Raw genomic sequence first — 19,295 nt, 5'->3', positions numbered from 1 at the left:
TACACACGTATATGAGAGACTGCTAAAAGTTAAAGTTAGGTTTCCACAGAATAATTAATCATCTGGCTAAAATAACAAGACAGGAAAATGATAAATGCTGGAGAGGATGTGGGAAAATTGGAACATTGTTACATTGCTGGTAGAGTTATGAGCTGATCCAGCCATTTTGGAGAGTAATTTGGAACTACGCCCAAAGGGCTATAAAAATGTTCATACCCTTTGACCCAGCAATGCCATTTCTAGGGTTGTATCCCAAAGAACTCACACAAGCAGGAAAAGGACCCATATGTACAAAAATATTTATAGTGGCTCTTTTTGTGGTAGCTAAGAATTGGAAATCAAAGGGATGCCCATCAATTGGGGAATGGCTGAACAAGCTGTGGTATATGAAGGTAATGGAATATTATTGTGCTATAAGAAATGGGGATGATACGGACTTCATAACAACCTGGAAAAACCTACACGACATAATGCTCAGTGAGCAGAGCAGAGCCAGGAGAACATTATACATAACCACAGATATATGGATTCTGTGAGGACCAACCCTGACAGACTTCAGTCTTCTCAGCAACACAAGGTACAAAGACAACTCCAAAGGACTCACGATGGAGAATGCTATCTACATCCAGAGAAAGAACTATGAAGTATGAATGCAGATTGAGGCACACTTCATGCTAGTCTCCCCCCTACCTTTTTTTTTTTTCCTTTTCTCTCTTTTGTTTTTGTTTTTGGGTTGGGTTTTTTTTTTTTGGTCCTGTTTCTTCTCTCGCATGATTCATTTCATTGATCACAGTTCTTCTCCATAACTTGACTAGTGTGTAAATTAATTCAATGCGAAGTTATACATGGAAGCTATGTGGGATTCCATGCCATCTTGGGGAGGGAGTGGGGGAGGGAGGGAAGAAAATCTGGAACTCAAAATTATGTAGAACCAAATGTAAACTAAAACTAAAAATTAAAAAAAAATCCTGACAATAAAAAAAAAGAACTGAACAGGCTGACTTAGCTATACAGTGAGTTTGTTTTGGGGGTCTGAGAGGTTTTGGGATGTTGAGGCTCCATGTTGTGATTTTCTGTATTGAATGTTTTGGGTTCCTTGCTGTTATTATGAAGTGGACTGACTGGCTGGGGGAGCTGAGCATTTGGTTATGGGATATGGTTCTCTGGTGTCTGAATAAATGGTTTACTTCTAAAAAATAAAAGAATAATTAATTGTCAGTTTGAACAAAGAAGGGAGTAAAAATTAACCAGAGCAGGTGGGTCCAGCCAATCAGAAAACAACTAGTGGTTTTGTGAAAACCACAAACGCAGAATATCAGCAGACATGACAGCTAGAGTCTAAGACAGAACTGGGTCAAATTGCTATTACACATGCTTGATTGGCTAATTGTGTATTATCTTACACACCCACAAGGAGTTTTCCACCATTTTTGAGCATGGTTATGTATGAAGAGGAAGGGAGGACATGCTTACATGTATCAAGAGGAAAACATACCAGGGGTGTATTAGGAAGAGTGTGACCCAGAAGGGAGCAGACCAATCCATTCCCTGAGGACAGGAATGCACCAGATTAACACTATAAAGCTGATCTCTCTTTGGCATGCAGCACTTCCTCTTCCTAAAGAAGACTGGAGTCTGCTTCTGGCCAGAAATGTTTTTCCGATTCCTTTGGATTCTTCTATAATAAATTGTCCTTGATACTTAAATTTCAGTGTCAAACGTGTTTCTAACACATACATAAACATGCGTATACATATAACATATGTATATGTGTGTGTGTGTGTGTGCATATACCCTTTTTCCATTCTATACCTGGCCAAACTAGGTTTCTTGCTATTCCTCACATGTGACACTCCATTGTCCATCATACTTTTGCTCTCCCCTGGCTCTTCCCTGCTACTTCATGTGCTGGGTCCCTCTTACTTCACCTCATTTTACCTCCATTTCCTGGGATCCTTTGTTTCTTTCAAAATTGCTCAATTGACACTTTCTATGTGAAGCATCACCCACCCCCCAGCTGCTAGTGTCCCTACTCATCCCCCCAAAATTATCTTGCATTTGTTTTGTATATGTCTTGTATACATTTATGTTGCTAGGTAACATGGTATAATGGGGAAAATGCTAGCTTTGTATTCAGAGGATCTGAGTTCAAATCTCACTCTATCATTACCTGGGTGACCTTGGCCTAGTCACTTAATTTTTATGGCCTCAGTTTCCTCATCTGTAAAATGTAGGCATTGGACTAGAGAGCCTTTGAAGTTCTTTCCAGCTCCAGACTGGTGAGCCTATGTACATTCTGTGTATAGCTTGTATGGAATTATTTGTTTATGTGTTGTCTCCCCAATAGGATATACGTTTCTTTAGCTGGGATAGTTTGATTTCTGTCTTTGTATTTCCAGGACCTAGCAGAATGCCTGGCACATAATAGGTGCCTACGTAAAATATACTTGTTGAGGTGATAACTAGTTTCAGCAAGCTGTGTCCTACAACCCAGGGAATCAGAGCTAGAAGAGAAAGAAGACGCTTATCTAATGATGAAATGATAGGCATAGTCTGTCTATAAGCTTGTATTAAGGACCTACTATGTGCCAGGCTCTGTGGATACAAACAAAGACCAAAGACACTCCATACCCTCAAGGTGCTCACAGTCTAATGGGGGAGACAACATGAAAGCAAACAAGATCTATAGAGGATGGGTTGGAAATCAATGGAGGGAAGGCACTAACATTAAAGAGGATCAGGAAAGTCTTCCTATGGAAGGTGGGATTTTAGCTGGGACTTAAAGGAAACTAAGGGGCAGAAGGAGAGCATGTTAGGCATGGAGAAGAGCCAGGGAGAGGATCATAGCAGATAAATGGACAATTTGCCTGGAAAAAATATTTTCATAGCAAGTTTCTCTGATTCAAATCTGATATCCAAGATGTAGAAGGCACTGATTCAAACATATAGTAATGACAGCCATTCCTCAAGAGAAAAATGGTCAAAAGATATAAGGAAAAAATCTAAGCTATCAACAAACATATGAAAAATACTCCAAGTCACGAATCATCAGACAACTCTAAGGTTCCACCTCACGCCTATGAGACTGGTAAAGTTGACAAAAATGGAAAATGACAATTGTTAGAAAAGTTGTGGGAAGAAAGTGACATCAGGAGAATGGCAGAATTGTGAATTGGTTCAGCCATTCAGGAAAGCAATTTGGAACTACCGTATTTCCCCATGTATAAGACATACCTTAATTTGGGGGCTCAAAATTTGAAAAAAATGTATTGCATAAAGTTATTGAACTCAAGTTTTATTCATCTGCTCATAGCTTTCAGGCATCTTTTGGGCAAGTCTGGTGTGTGTACGCATGCTTAGTCCATTTGGTTTCATGAACCTGAAGCACCAATTGTGTCCTCCTTTGAAATCAGTAACTTCTTTTTCATCAGCAATTCTTCTTGCCTCCTGCTGAACCATCTTTGTGGACACAGGAATTCCAGTTGCCCTTTCCTCTTCAATCCATATCTTCAATTCCCTCTCTAAATCAGGCTATTTTGCCGACTTGCCTCTCATGGCCTGTTTCTGCTGTGGCGTTTTTAGTAGGGTTTCTTCTTCCTGTAGCCAGTCTTGGATTGTTTTCTCAGTTGGAGGAGGACCAATCTTATCTTTGGAAAAACATATAAGCAAAGATGTTCACCACTGAGGAAAGAGTAAAGAAATGAGGATTGTCAGGCAATAAGCATTTATTAAGCACCTACTGTATCCTAGGCACTGTGCTAAAGCTCCTGACACACACAGGACATCCTATATGTCAGGACACAAAGGATATGCTGAGAATACAAAAAAAGACAAAAAACAGGCCCCTTGTCCTCCCCATATCTGTGCCTCTCTGCTTAGGAGTTCTATTTGAGTCCATTCTTCTCACTGGTGCTGTGTATATTTTTGTGGGAGAGTGTTACTATGAGCTTTGTTACTATGCTACTCCACTAAATGATTTTGCTTTGATTTAGCTGTGTCCTCTGGCTATTGGAAGTAAACACATCAGGATGTGCTTATGGTTTTACTCATGTGAACCCCCAGAGTACCTTGAATCTAGGTTAGTCATCCCCTGTTGACCTAAACTCTAAATGGAAGTCAGGGTGGTAGCTACATTGTCAAGAACCTAGGCAGCTACTTGGTGCAGCGGATGGAGTGCTAGGCCCAAAGTCAAGATCTGAGTTCAAATCTGGTCTCAGGTATTTATTGGCTGTGTGACCTTGGGCAAGTCACTTAACATTTTTTCCCTCAGTTTCCTCAATCTGTAAAATAAGGATAAGAATGGCACCTACTTCCCAGAGTAGTTATTGTGAAGATCAAATGAAATAATTTGTAAAGCATGCTTAGCACTGTGCTAAGCACATAGTAGGTGCTTAATAAATACTAGCCATCATCATTATTTTGTTCAGTCACTTTCAGTCACTCTTCTTGAACCCATTTTGGGGTTTTCTTGACAAAGATACTAGAATGAATTGACCATTTCCTTCTCCAGCTCATTTTATGAGGAAACTGAGGCAAACAGGGCTAAGTGACTTGCCCAGGGTCACATAGCTTAGTTAGTGTCTGAGGCTGGATTTGAATTCAGGAAGATGAGTCTTCTGACTCCAGGCCCAGCACTCTACGCACTGGGCCACCTAGCTGCTCTATTATCATCATTAATAAAACGCATTCCTGGAAACACCTACTTGCTAAACCTGAAGATACAGAGAATGTTGTTTTCAGATTCTCAAATGTTTGTTCATCTGGCCAAGAAGCTGGTGGGAGGTCATCATAACTAAAATTTATGTAACGTTTTAAGGTTTACAAAGCGCTTTCCAAATAATTATCTCATTTTTGTCCTCACAACCACCTCAGAATGCTGGTGTTACTATTATTACTGTTTCATAGAAGAGTAAACTGAGGGTAAGTGACTTGCCTAGGGTCACACAGCTAGTAAGTGGCTGGATTTAACTTGGCTGGATTTGAACTTGGCTCTTCTGTTTAGTCTTCCTGACTCCAGGTCTGGTAGTCTATTCACTGTGACACCTAGCTGCCTTGTAGGATCATTAAATCAGAGATCTAGAATTAGAAGACCTCAGAGGAGGTCTAGTCCAATTCCCTCTTTTTATACATGAGAAAACTGAGACTCAGACTTGCCCAAAATCACATGGGTCATAAGCATTGAGGCAAGATTTGAACCTGGGTCCTCTGTAGAGTCAAGTTTGTTTTTGTTGTTTCATGCCTGGTCTGGCACTGAGAAAAGAATTTGTGAGAAAAGAATTTGTGACAAAAGAGAGAAAATAGGAAAATGTGTCATTAATAGAAATCTGAGGCATTTATCAAAATCTAATCTTGAAACTTCAATGAATCAAGAAAAAGTTATGGTGGTCAACTATTGCTTTAAATCAACTGCAAAATGCAATCAATAAGTAAGATACTACTAAAAATAGCTACTACTTTAAGATTTGCAAAGTACTCTAAAAATATTCTCTCATTTAATCCTCACAGCAGTCCTGGGAGGTAGATACTATTAGATTCTCCATTTTAGAAATGGAGAAACTCAAACAAATAGCAGTTAAGTGTCTTGCCCAGGATCACACAGTTAGTGAGTATCTGAGGCTGGGTTTCAACCCAGGTCTGGACACCTAGCTTCCGTATACTATGGAATCACATCAAAAACCTCTTTTTTCAAGTCTACTGAAAATATTAAGAGAAAACTTTTCTCCATTCTGAAGTCCCTTCCAGACTTTTTCTTCTCTTACACCCTAACCCTTTTCTTTTAGGAAATTGTATAAAAAGTAAAGAACAAAACAAGGGAGGGAGTAAGGATTAAAGGTGCTAACTAAACTTCTAAACTTGAAACAAGTACAAATAGAAGACACTTAAGAATCGTGACCCTCATAAGGGTAGTAACCTTTTACCCCATCCTGAACGACTTAGGGTATTAGTCCAAGGCGATATCCCTTTGATTTACAGAGCACTTTTTAAATTTAATATTTTAGTTTTCCCATTTATATGTAAAAATGGTTTTAACATTTGGCGTTTTTTTAACTTTTAGTTCCAAATTCTCTCCATCCCCTGCCCCCTCATTAAAAAGGCAAGCAATTTGATGTAGATTATACATGTACAGTTATGCAAAACACATTTCCATATTATTCATGTTGGGAAAGAAAACAGAACAAAAAAATAAATAAAAATAAAAGAAAGTTTTTAAAAAATATGCTTCAATCTGCATTCAGATTCCATCGGTTCTTTCTCAAGAGACTGATGGCATTTTTCATCCTGAGTCCTTCAGACTTGTCTTGAATCTTTGCATTGCTGGGAATAGCTAATTCATTCATAGTTGACTAGATTGCTGTTGCTGTATATAGTGTTCTCCTGGTTCTGCGATTTACAGAGCAATCTTGAGGGGAGTAGACAAAGATAGAATTGAGTAGTTTTAGGAAAATATTAAGTGACTAGGTTAACCCCAAACTGTTTCTTATGGCATTGTGACCTTTTCTTTGTACCTATAAATTATTCTTCAAATTGTCTTTTGTTATATTTGTAACAGGGGTTTGGTTTGTCTTTCTCAAAGTGGAGAGACATAGAGAGTAAGGAAGGAAAGAGAGAGAGAAAAGGGAGAGAGAAAAAAGGAAGAGAAAGGAAGGAAGGAAGGAAAGAAGGAAAGAAGGAAGGAAGGAAGGAAGGAAGGAAGGAAGGAAGGAAGGAAGGAAGGAAGGAAGGAAGGAAGGAAGGAAGGAGAAAGAACAAGAAACAAAGAAAAGAAAGAAAAAGAAAAGAGGAAGGAAGAAAGAAAAAAGAAAGAAAAGGGGGAGAAGGAAGGAAATAAAGAGGGGAGAAAGGAAGGGAAGGAGGAGGGAGGAAAGGAGGTTGGAAGAAATAAAATGAATTTTAAGGGTGAAATGTTCTTTGGGAGCCTTTTTTGAAAACCCAATTAAATTCAGATTTTTATATATGATTCCTTCAGTATTGGGCATGAGGGTGAGCAGTAAATAAGGTTGGTTTCTACTTGGTTTTAGAAGACACGTAGATAAACTAACATCACTAAAATTCCCCTCTCGTGTCTTTTGGCATGAAGGGGGTGGGCCTGGTGCTGCCTGAGGACCAGCCTAGCAAAGTAGGAAGGGACTCATCACCAGGGTGATGATGAATTTTTTAGTTAAACCATTTTCTAAATGGTGACAGGGCTATGATCTGTGTCTGTAAGCCGAGCATGTGTACATAAATGAAATCACAGACTCTTGAATGGTTGAAAGCTGGATATACTGACCAGTTTCTATACAAAATGATTTCCTGCACAGGCTTTTATTACTTTTTACTTGTACAGTGTGAAGACAGGCAATGTGGGCAGAATAGATTGAGAACCAGACTCAGAGTCCAGAAGCTCTGGGTTTAGATCCCACCTCTGGTGCATACTGGCTTGAGAACCTGGACAAATCATTTAATCTTTCAGTTTGTAAAGCTGAGGCTTTGTATTGCAGAGAAGATGCTGACTGATCCATGTTGGTAAGAGGAAATTTCCTCACTAGGAATTTCCTAGCCCAGTGAAATCATAGATCCAGACCAAATGATGATGTTAGAAAGCGGTAAATCTCATCTACAAGGATGTAGCAAATTCCCCCAGTACTGGCTAGTCCAATGTAAGGTGGCCAGTCTATTTTGTGTTAAGCTATAAACTCTGGACTACAGTTCTCCTTTAGTCTGAAAGAGGTCAAGATAACCTAGAAGTGCTGATGTGAGGGCATCAGGACCATGGCTTCATGAGAAATGATGGGTGACAGGCTCAAGAGGAGAAGGAGTCGATTCAGAACCTTCCTTCTCCCTCAGGGCCATGGTAACTACATACAGTCTTTGTGGTGTCAGTAACAGGAAGACACCAAGGCCCGTTGCATCTGGTGCCATTGCCAGTCATCCTGACTCTTGTCTTGCCATTGGACTTAGATGAGTCTCTGAAAGAGAATGGGAATGACGGCTTTGTGCCGCTCTGCCTCACCGAAATCTAATTCAAGACTAATTCTAAGACATCACTCACTCTGTCGTGTCATTGGGCCTCTTCAAAAATGAAGGACAAACAACAACAAAGGGAAAACAAATGTACCTTATGTAAAATGAGCTCTCTGTGACTCAGACCCAGCCACATTAGCAGTCTCTACCCCACCACCCCAGTACCAGCTGTGCACCACCCCCACCCCAGCATTTTTTGTCATACACATGCCTCCCCCTAAAGGAAGGGCCCACTTTTCCTGAATTAGCCTGAAGAAATCCCTGCAATTGAGTGGGCATCCAGTCACAGCAGAGTTAATGAGGAGGGAACAGAGTGACTTATTGCATCCTGTGAGAGGGGCACCCAAGTGCCTTGTTCTTGGATGGGGGAAGGAGAGAAAGAACTTAAAAATCATTCCAGCCCCATTCAAGAATGTCCTTTATTTAAGGAGTGTGCACAGTTGACCTGGGATGTTGGCAGAGAAAGACATGGAGATATTTTGGAGCCTCTGTTTTTCAAACACTATATTTAAAAGAAAAAAAATCCTGGGTAAAAATTACACATTTTTAAGTTGTTGTTAATATCATTGTTGTTCTTGTTTAACATACCTTAGTATAGACTTGAATTCTGATGGCTAGCAGAGGAAGAGAACTGAAAATTTACATTTCTTACTCATTCTTTGGTGTACCATTCTGTCCTCTTAATCCCCGGCCCTTCTATTGAACACAGTTGAATTCTCGAAAGACATTTCCAAGTAGGCTCTGTGAACTCTGTAAAGGGAGTCCAGTAGCTAAAAGAATTCTGAGGACTATTGCATAGAAACTATGTTTAGTGTGTGTATGTGGGGGAGAGGGGAAAAGGTGCTTCTACCCCTTGGAGCTCAAGATGGGATGGCAAAACCTGTTTGCTGAAAACTGGGAGTTTCCAGCATCCTGAAAATGACTTGCAGTGCATCTGAATCCAGCTATAGCAAAAGTCTACAGGCTAGGAGTGATGGCCATAGCTTGTTTAAATTTCTCTGCTGCCAAAGTTTGCTGCTATTGGGAAGTGCTGATAGGTTGAAAATCTGTGTAACATAGTGAATAGAGTGCTAGGCTGGGGTCAGGGGTTTGAATGACATGGGGTTTGAATCCTGTCTCTAATACTTACTAATATAAAGCAGCAAGCATCAAAGCTACTTGATACTGGCTAAGAAATAGAGTGGTGGATCAGTGGAATACGTTAGGTACACAAGACACAGTAGTCAAAGACTGTAAGTAATCTACTGTTTGATAAAGATTCCCAGCTTCTGGGACACAAGCTCACTATTTGACAACAACCACTGAGAAAACTGGAAAATAGTATGGCACACTCTAGTCATAGACCATCTTACAATGTATACCAAAATAAAGTCAAAATGGGTACACGATGTAGATATAAAGGCTGATACTACAAGCAAATTGGGAGAGCAAGGAATAGTTTACCTGTCAGATTTATAGAGAATGGAAGAATTTACAGCCAGACATGAGGTAGAGAACATCATAAAATGCAAAATGGATAATTTTGATTACATTAAATTGAAAAGTTTTTGCACAAAGCCAATGCAACCAAGATTTGGAGGGAAGCAGAAAACTGGGAAAGAATTGTTACAACCAATGTCTCTGATAAAGACCTCATTTCTAAAATATATAGAGAACTGAGTCAAATTTATGAGAATACAAGTGATTCCCCAATTAATAAATGGTCAATCGATATAAACAGGCAATTTTCAGATGAAGAAATTAAAGCTATCTATTGTCATATGAAAAAAATGCTCTAAGTCACTATTGATTAGAGAAATGCAAATCAAAACAACTCTGAGGCAGAGTTTATGGCAGCTCTTTTTGTGGTGGCAAAGAATTGGAAATTGAGGGGATGGCCATCAGCTGGGAAAAGACTGAACAAGTTGTGGTATATGAATGTAATGGAATACTTTGTGTTATAAGAAATGACCAGCAGGTGGACTTCAGGAAAACCTGAAAAGGCTTATATGAACTGATGCTGAGTGAAGTGAGCAGAACCAGGAGAACATTGTACCCAGTAACAGCCACAGAGTTTGAGGACTAATTTTGATAGACTTAGCCCTTCTCAGCAATGCAAGAACCTAAAACTTTTCCAAAGGACTCATGATGGAAAATGTCATTCACATCCAGAGAAAGAACTATGGAGTCAGAATGCAGAGTGAAGCAGATTCTTTTCTCTTTTGTTTTGTTTTGTTTTCTTTATCATGGCTTCTCCCATTTGTTATAGTTCTTCTATGCAACATGACTAATGTGAAAATGTGTTTAATAGGAATGTATGTGTAGAGCCCCTATTGGATTGCATGCTGTCTTGGGGAGGGAGGGAGGAGGGAGGAGGAGAAAATTCAAAAACTTATGGAAATGAATGTTGAAAACTGAAAATAAATAAGTTTAAAAATTTTTTTAAAAGCTCTATGTAAGCCATAAAGCTTATGAAAGAAAAAAGAAATGATGAGCAGGCTGACTTCAGAAAAACCTGGGAAGACTTATATGAACTGATGGTGTGATGACTAACTTTGATAGACTTATCTCTTTTTAACAATGTAAGGATCTAAGACAACTCCAAAGATTCATGATGGAAAATGCTGTCCACATTCAGAAAAAGAACTATGGAGTCTGAATGCAGATCAAAACATATTGTTTGCTCTTTTTTTGTTTGCTTCTTCTTTCTTGTGGTTTCTCCCATTGGTTCTAATTCCTCTTTACAACATGACTAACATGAAAATAGGTTTAATATGAATGTATATGTTGAACCTATATCAATTTACATGCCATCTTGGGATGGGGAGAGGGGAGAGATGGGGAGAAAATTTGGAACTCAAAATATTATGGAAGTGAATGTTGAAAACTAAAAATAAAAATTTTTTTAAAGTAAATTAATTTAGGTAGAATTGTCATTTTGATAATATTAGCTGGGCCTGCCCATGAGCAAGTGATATTTTTCCAATTGTTTAGATCTGACTTTATTTGTGTGAAAAGTGCTTTGTAATTGTGTTCCTATAGTTCCTGAGTTTGTCTTGGCAGGTAGACTCCCAAATATTTTATTTTGTCTACAGTTATTTTTAGATGGAATTTCTCTTTCTATCTCTTGCTGCTGAACTTGATTGGTAATATATAGAAATGCCGATGATTTACGTGGGTGTATCTTATGTCCTGCAACTTTGCTAAAGTAGTTGTTACAAGTAGTTTTTAGTTTATTCTCTAGGATTTTCTAAGCACACCATCATATCATCTGCAAAGAGTAATAGTTTTGTTTCATTGTTGCCTATTTCTAATTCCTTCAATTTTTTTTTCTTCTTATTGCTAAAGCTAACATTTCTAGTACAATATTGAATAATAGTGGTGATAATGGGCATTCTTGTTTCACCCCTCATCTTATTAAGAATGCTTCTAGCTTATCCTCATTATATATAATGCTTGCTAATGGTTTTAGACAGATACTGCTTATTATTTTAAGGAAATTTTAAGTATTTACTCCTATGCTCTCTAGTGCTTTTAATATGAATGGATGCTGTATTTTGTCAAAAGCTTTTTCTGCATCCATTGAGATAATCAGATGATTTCTGTAAATTTTGTTATTGATATGGTCAATTATGCTGATAGTTTTCCTAATATTGAACCAGCCCTGCATTCCTGGTATAAATCCCACCTGGTTATATTATATTATCCTCATAATAAATTGCTGTAATGACTTTCCTAATATTTTATTTAAATGTTTTTGCATCAATATTCATTGGGGAAATTGCTTTATAATTTCCTTTCTCTGTTTTGCCTCTTTCTGGTTTAGGTGACAGCACCATATTTGTGTGACAAAAGGAATTTAGTAAGACTCCTTCTTTACCTATTTTTACAAATAGTTTATGCAGAATTGAAATTAATTGTCCTTTAAATGTTTGGTAGAATTCGCATGTAAATCCATCTGATCCTGGAGATTTTTTTCTTAGGGAGTTCATTGATGGCTTATTCAATTTCTTTTTCTAAAATGGGGCTATTTATGTATTTTATTTCCTCTTCTGTTAATCTGGACAATTTATATTGTTGTAAATATTTATCCATTTCACTTCAATTGTCAGATTTATTGGCATGCAGTTGGGCAAAATAGTTGCTAATTATTGCTTTAATTTGCTCTTCATCAGTGGTGAATTCAACTTTTTCATTTTTGATACTGGTAATTTAGTTTTCTTTCTTTTTTAAAATCTAATTAACTGAAGATTTGTCTATTTAATTGGTTTTTTCATAAAACCAGCTCTTAGTTTTATTTATTAGTTCAATAGTTTTCTTGCTTTCAGTTTTATTAATCTCTCCTTTGGTTTTCAGAATTTCTAATTTAGTGTTTAATTGGGGATTTTTAATTTATTCTTTTTCTAGCTTTTTCAGATGCACGCCCAGTTCATTGATCTCCTCTTTGGCTATTTTATTCATGAAAGGTAGAGATATAAAATTTCCCCTAAGAACTGCTTTGGCTGCATGCCATAAGTTTTGGTATGTTGTCTCATTGTTGTCATTCTCTTTTGATGAAATTATTGTTTCTATGATTTATTGTTTGACCCACTCATTCTTTAGGATTAGATTATTTAGTTTCCAATTAGTTTTTAGCCTGTCTTTCCATGACCCTTTATGATACATAATTTTTATTGCATCATGATCAAGGATGCATTTAATATTTCTGCTTTTCTGCATTTGATTGTGAGGTTTTTATGCCCTAATACTTGGTCAGTTTTTGCGTAGGTGACATGTATCACTGAGAAAAAAGGTATATTCCTTTCTATTCCCATTCATTTTTCTTCAGAGGTCCATTATATTTAACTTTTCTAAAATTCTTCTCACCTCCTTAACTTCTTTCTTGTTTATTTTGTAGTTAGATTTATCTAGTTCTGGGTGGGGTAGGGAGTTGAGGTCCCCTACTAGTATAGTTTTGTTATCTAGTTCTTCCTTTAACTCACTTAACTTCTCCTCCAAGAATCTGAATGCTATGCCACTTGGTGCATGTATGTCTAGTATTGATATTATTTCACTGTTTATGGTACCTTTTAGGAATCTGTAGTTTCCTTCTTTATCTCTTCTAATTAGATTTATTTTTGCTTTTGCTTTGTCTGAGATCAGAACCACTTTTTTTTTACTTCAGCTGAAGCATAATATATTCTACTCCAGCCTTTTACCTTTACTTTGTGTGTATCTCTGTTTCAAATGTGTTTGTTGTTGGAAGGGTTATACATAATGATACACATGTGGCCTATGTTGAATTGCTTGACTTCTTAGGGAGGGTGGGTGGGAAGGGAAGAGGGGAGAGAATTTGGAACTCAAAGTTTTAAAAACAGATGTTCAAAAACAAAAAAAAATGTTTTTGCATGCAACTAGAAAATAAGATACACAGGCAATGGGGTGTAGAAATTTATCTTGCCCTACAAGAAAGGAAGGGAAAAGGGGATGGGAGGGGAGTGGGGAGACAGAGGGGAGGGCTGACTGGGGAACAGGGCAACCAGAATATACGCCATCTTGGAGTGAGGGGGAGGGTAGAAATGGAGAGAAAATTTGTAATCCAAACTCTTGTGAAAATCAATGCTGAAAACTAAATATGTTAAATAAATAAATTTTTTAAAAAAATGTGTTTGTTGTAAGCAACATATTGTAGGAATTGGATTTTTAATCCATTCTGCTATCCACTTCCATTTTATAGGAGAGTTCATCCCATTCCCATTCACAGTTAGGATTGTGTATTTCCCTTCATCCTGTTTTCCCCCCGTTTATACTTTTCTCTCTCCTTTCACCCTGCCCCTCCTCACGAGTGTTTTGCTTCTGACCACTACCTCCCATGATCTGCCCTCCCTTCTATTAGCCTCATATTTCTCTTTCCTTTCCCCTTTTCCCTCTTACTTTTCTATAGGGTAAGACAAATTTCTGTACACAATTCAATGTGTATGTTTTCCCTCTTTGAGCCCAAACTGATGAGAGTAAGGTTCAAACAATGCTCACCCCTCCCTTCTTTCCCTCTACTGTAATAGGTCTTCTATGCTTCTTCATGTGATATAATTTACCCTATTCTCCCCCTTTCTTCTTTTCATAGTACAATATTATTTTTCACCCCTTAATTTTTTTATATCATCATATCAAAGTCAATTCATACCCATACCCTCTGTCTATGTATATTCCTTTTAACTACTCTAATACAGATACATTTCTCAAGAGTTACAAGTATCATCTTCCCATGTAGGAATGTAACCACATTCTTATTGAATAACATGGTTTTTTTTTCTTTCCTCTTTGCCTTTATATACTTCTCTTGAGTCTTGTATTTGAAGATCGAATTTTCTGTTCAGCGCTGGTCTTTTCATCAAGAAAGTTTGAAAGTTGCCTATTTCATTGAGTGTCCACCTTTTCCCCTGAAAGATCATGCTCAATTTTGCTGGGTAGTTGATTCTAAGCCCTTTGATCCTTTGATGTAGAAGCTGCTAAGTCCTGTGTAATCCTGACTATGGCTCTATGATATTTGAATGTTTCTTTCTGGCTGCTTGCAACATTTTCTCCTTGACCCGATGATTCTGGAATTTGGCCACAATATTCCTTGGAGTTTTCATTGTGGATTCTCTTTCAGGAGTTGATCAGTGGATTCTTTCAATGATGATTTTATCCTCTGGATCTAGGTTATCAAGGCAGTTTTCCTTGATAATTTCTTGAAAGATACTGCCCAGTTCTTTTTTAATGGCCTTCAGGTAGTCTAATAATTCTTAAATTATCTCTCCTGGATCTATTTCCCAAGTCAGTTGTTTTTCCAACGAGGTATTATAAATTTTCTTTAATTTTTTCATTCTTTTGGTTTTGTTTGACTTAGCCATTAGCTTCCACTTGCCCAATTCTAATTTTTAAGGAATAATTTCCTTCAGTTAGCTTTTATACTTCCTTTTCCATTCGGCAATTCTACTTTTAAAGGAGTTGTTTTATTCAATGGATTTGCTTTCCCATTTGTCCAATTGTATTTTTTAAGGAGTTGTTTCCTTCAGACAATTTTTGTGCTTCTCTTTAAAAGCTCTGTTGACTTTTTTTTCATAATTCTCCTGCATAACTCTCATTCCTTTTCCCAGTTTTTCTTCTACCTCTCATACTTGATTTTTAAAATCCTTTTTGAGCTCTTTGAAGAGGACTTTTTGGGTCTGAGACCAATTCATATTCCTCTTTGAGACTTCATATGTAGGCATTTTGACCTTGTTGTCCTCTTCTGAGTTTGTGTTTTAATCTGCCCTGTTGCCATAGTAGCTTTCTCTGATCAAAGCTCTTTTCTGTTTCTTACTCATTTTTTCCAGCCTATTTTGTGACTTTTAAAGTTGAACTCTGATCCTGGGGCACGGGGGGCACTCTCCCAACTTTCTTATGCTGGGGACTATGGGCCTGGTCACCTGCTTTCCATGCTGGTACCTCAGGTGCTCGCAGCTTGCCCACTGTGCTGGGGTCACCTGGCCTACCTGTGCCTGTTATTTTGGGGTTCTGAGGCTTGTCATTTGCCTTCTGCAGTGAGGCTGGAGGCTTCACAGCTGGTCTGCTGAGAACCAAAGGGCCTCGGTTGCTGATCTGTGCTGTGGCTAAGAGCCTCCCACTGACTTGCCCAGACTCTGTCTGCACTGGGCTGTGCTACCCCTTTACCAAAGTGAGATAGACCTTTCCTTAAGTCCTTCTAAGTTATCTTAAGCTGGAAAATTGTTTCACTCTGTCCTTTTATGGATTCTGTCACCCCAGAATCTGTTTAGAGGCTTGATTTAATGTTGTTTCCGAGGGAAACTGAAGAGAACTCAGGCTACTTCCTGGCTTCTTTCTACCGTCTTGGTTCTGCCACATTTCCTCATCCTTTTTGTTGTTGTTGAAATTTATTTAGTATTTCATGTTTCCCCAGTTACATGTAAAAACAATTTTAACATTCATTTTTAAAACTTTGAGTTTTAAATTCTCTCCCTTCCTCCTGCCCCACCCATCTCATTGAGAAGATAAGCAATTCAATGTAGGTTATGCCTGTGCAGTCATGCAAAACATTTCCATAGTAGTCATGTTGTGAAAGAAAACATAGACCAAACAAATTCAAGAAAAATAAAGAGTTTAAAAAAGTATGCTTCAGACACCATAAATTCTTTCTCTGGGGATGGATGGCATTTTTCATCATAAATCCTTCAGAGTTGTCTTGAATCTTTGTATTGCTGAGAATAGCTAAGTCATTCCCAGCTGATCATCTTACAATATTGTTGTTACTTTGTACACAGTACATTTTACTTTGCATCAGACCATGGATGTCTTTCCAGGTTTTTTTTGAGAGCATCCTGCTCATCATTTCTTATAGCACAATAGTATTCCATCATAATCACACACCGCACTTTGTTCAACCATTCCCCAACTGATGGGCATCCCCTCAATTTCCAATTCTTTGCCACCAGAAAAGAGCTGCTATACATATTTTTGTACATATAGGTCCTTTTCCTTTTTGTGTTTTATCTCTTTTGGAATACAGACCTAGTAGAGGTATTGCTAGGTCAAAGGGTATACATGGTTTTATAGCCCTTTGGGCATAATTCCAAATTTCTCTACAGAATGAATGAACCAGTTCACAACTCTACCAATAGTACATTAATATCTCACTTTTCCCACATCCCCTCCAACATTTGTCATTTTCCTTTTCTGTCCTAGCCAATCTAATAGGTATGAGGTAAGACCTCAGAACTGTTTTAATTTGCATTTCTCCAATCAATAGTGAGTTAGAGTATGTTTTCATATGGCTATAGATAGCTTTGATTACTTCATCTGAAAACTGTTCATATCTTTTAATCATTTATCAATTGGGGAACGGCTCTTAATTTTTATAAATTTGATTCAATTCTCTATATATTTGAGAAATGAAGCCTTTATCAGAGAAATTTGCCCTTCACATTATTCCCCTCCCCCCATTTATTCTGTTCTCTCTCTCCTTTCACCCTGTTCCTCCTCAAAACAGTTTTGCTTCTGACTGCCCACATCCCCCAATCTGCCCTCCCTTCTATCACCCACCTCTTCTCTTGTCCCCTTCCCTTCCTACTTTTCTGTAGGGCAAGATAGATTGTTATGCCCAATTGAGTGTGTCTGTTATTTCCTCTTTGAGCCAATTCTGATGAGAGTAAGGTTTGCTCACTCCCCCCCCCGTATCCCCCCTCTTTCCCTCCACTGTAAAAGCTTTTTCTTGCCTCTTCTATGTGAGATAATTTACCCCATTCTACCTCTTCCATTCCCTTCCTCCCAGTACATTCCTCTCTCACCCTTTAATTTTATTTTTTTAGGTATCATCCCTTCAATTCAACTCACAACTGTGCCCTCTGTCTATATATACTCCTTCTAAGTGCCCTAATAATGAGAAAATTCTTATGAGTTACGAGTATGAACTTCCCATGTAGGTTGTAATCAGTTTAACCTTTTCCTGTTTATCTTTTTATGCTTCTCTTGAGTCTTGCATCTGAAAGTCAGATTTTCTATTCATCTCTGGTCTTCTCATCAAGAATTCTTGAAAGTCCTCTCTCTTATTGAATGTTCATATCCCCCCCACCCAGAGCTATTATACTTAGTTTTATTGGGTAGGTGATTCTTGGTTGTAATCCTAACTCCTTTGCCCTCTATAATATTATATTGCAAATCCCCTGGTCCTTTAATGTAAAAGCCACTAAATCTTGTGTTATTCTGAATGTGGCTTCATGATACTTGAATTGTTTCTGCCTGCTTGCAAAATTTTCTCCTTGACCTGGGAGCTCTGAAATTTAACTATAGTATTCCTGGGAGTTTTCATTTTGGGACCTCTTTCAGGAGGTGAACGGTGCATTCTTACAATTTCCATTTTATCTTCTGGTTCTACAATGTCAGGGCAGATTTCCTTGATAATTTTTTGCAGAATGATGTCTCGGCTCTTTTTTTGACCATGGCTTCAGGTAGTCCAATAATTTTTAAATTATCTCTCCTGAGTTTATTTTCCAAGTCAGTTGTTTTTCCAATGAGATATTCCACATCATCTTTTATTTTTTCAGTCTTTACATTTTGTTTTATTGTTTCTTGATTTTTCATAAAGTCATTAGCTTCCATCTGCTCAATCCTAATTTTTAAGCAATCATTTCCTTCAGTGAGCTTTTGTACCTCCTTTTCCATTTGGCCAATTCTATTTTTCAATGGGTTTTTACTTCGGGGAATTTTTGTGTCTCTTTTTCATTTAGCCAGTTCTGCTTTTCAAGGCATTCTTCTCCTCATTGGCTTTCTGTACTTCTATTGCCATTTGGTCTAATCTGCCTTTTAAGGTGTTCTTTTTCTCAGAATTTTTTTAAGTTTCCTTTACTAAGCTATTGACTCATTTTTCATGATTTTCTTGCATCACTCTTATTTCTCTTCCCAATTTTTCCTCTACCTCTCTTACTTGATTTTCAGAATCTTTTCTGAGCTTTTCCATGGCCTGAGGCCAATTCCTATTTTTTCTTGGAGGCATTGGATGTAAGAGCTTTGACTTCTTTATCCTCTTCTGAGTGCGTGTTTTGATCTTCTTTGTCATCATGGTAACTTTCTATCATCAGAATTTTTTCTGTTGTTTGTTCATTTCCCCAGGCTATTACTTGATTTTTAACTCTTTGTTAAAGAGGGGCTCTGCTTTCAGGGTGGACGATATACTGTCCTAAGCTTCAGGGGTTTTGTGCATCTATTTTCAGAGATACTTCTAGAGACCTGTAACTTTTCAGTTTTTCCAACATGGTATGGTCTAAGGAGACGTGTTTACTACTCTCCTAGCCTATGCTCTGATCTGTGAGTGATCACAACCAGTCTTTTGTGCCCTGGAGCTGTGAGGAGGGTCCCTGATTCACTGTGGCCACAAGCTCTGCTATGCTAGTGTTCCTCCTTGCCCCGGGACTACCACCCAGGACTGTGACCTAGATCAGAATATGGGCAAAGCAACAGAGTCCTGACTTAGTGATAGCAAAAAGACCCCTGTAATCTCTTTCTGACCAGTTGTTTAACCCCCTTACCATCTGTGTGCTAAGAGCTCCAGAAGCAGCTGCTGCCTCTGCTGATTCAGTGACTCCCAAGGCCTGCTTCTTCTTTGTGGGGCTGGTGTGGTCTGCATTGGACTGTGCTCCATTCTCACCCAGGTGTGACAGACCCTTCCTGCTGACCTTCTAAGTTGTCTTTGGTGTCTGTGGGCTGAGAGATCTGGAAACCACCACTACTGCTACTGATTCAGTTACTTCGAGGCCTGCTCCTGGTTTGCTGGGGCCTGGTCTGCTTTGGTTTGATCT

Source organism: Trichosurus vulpecula, chromosome 1 (assembly GCF_011100635.1).
Source record: "Trichosurus vulpecula isolate mTriVul1 chromosome 1, mTriVul1.pri, whole genome shotgun sequence".
Lineage (NCBI taxonomy): Eukaryota > Metazoa > Chordata > Mammalia > Diprotodontia > Phalangeridae > Trichosurus > Trichosurus vulpecula.
This window is presented reverse-complemented; position numbering follows the sequence as displayed.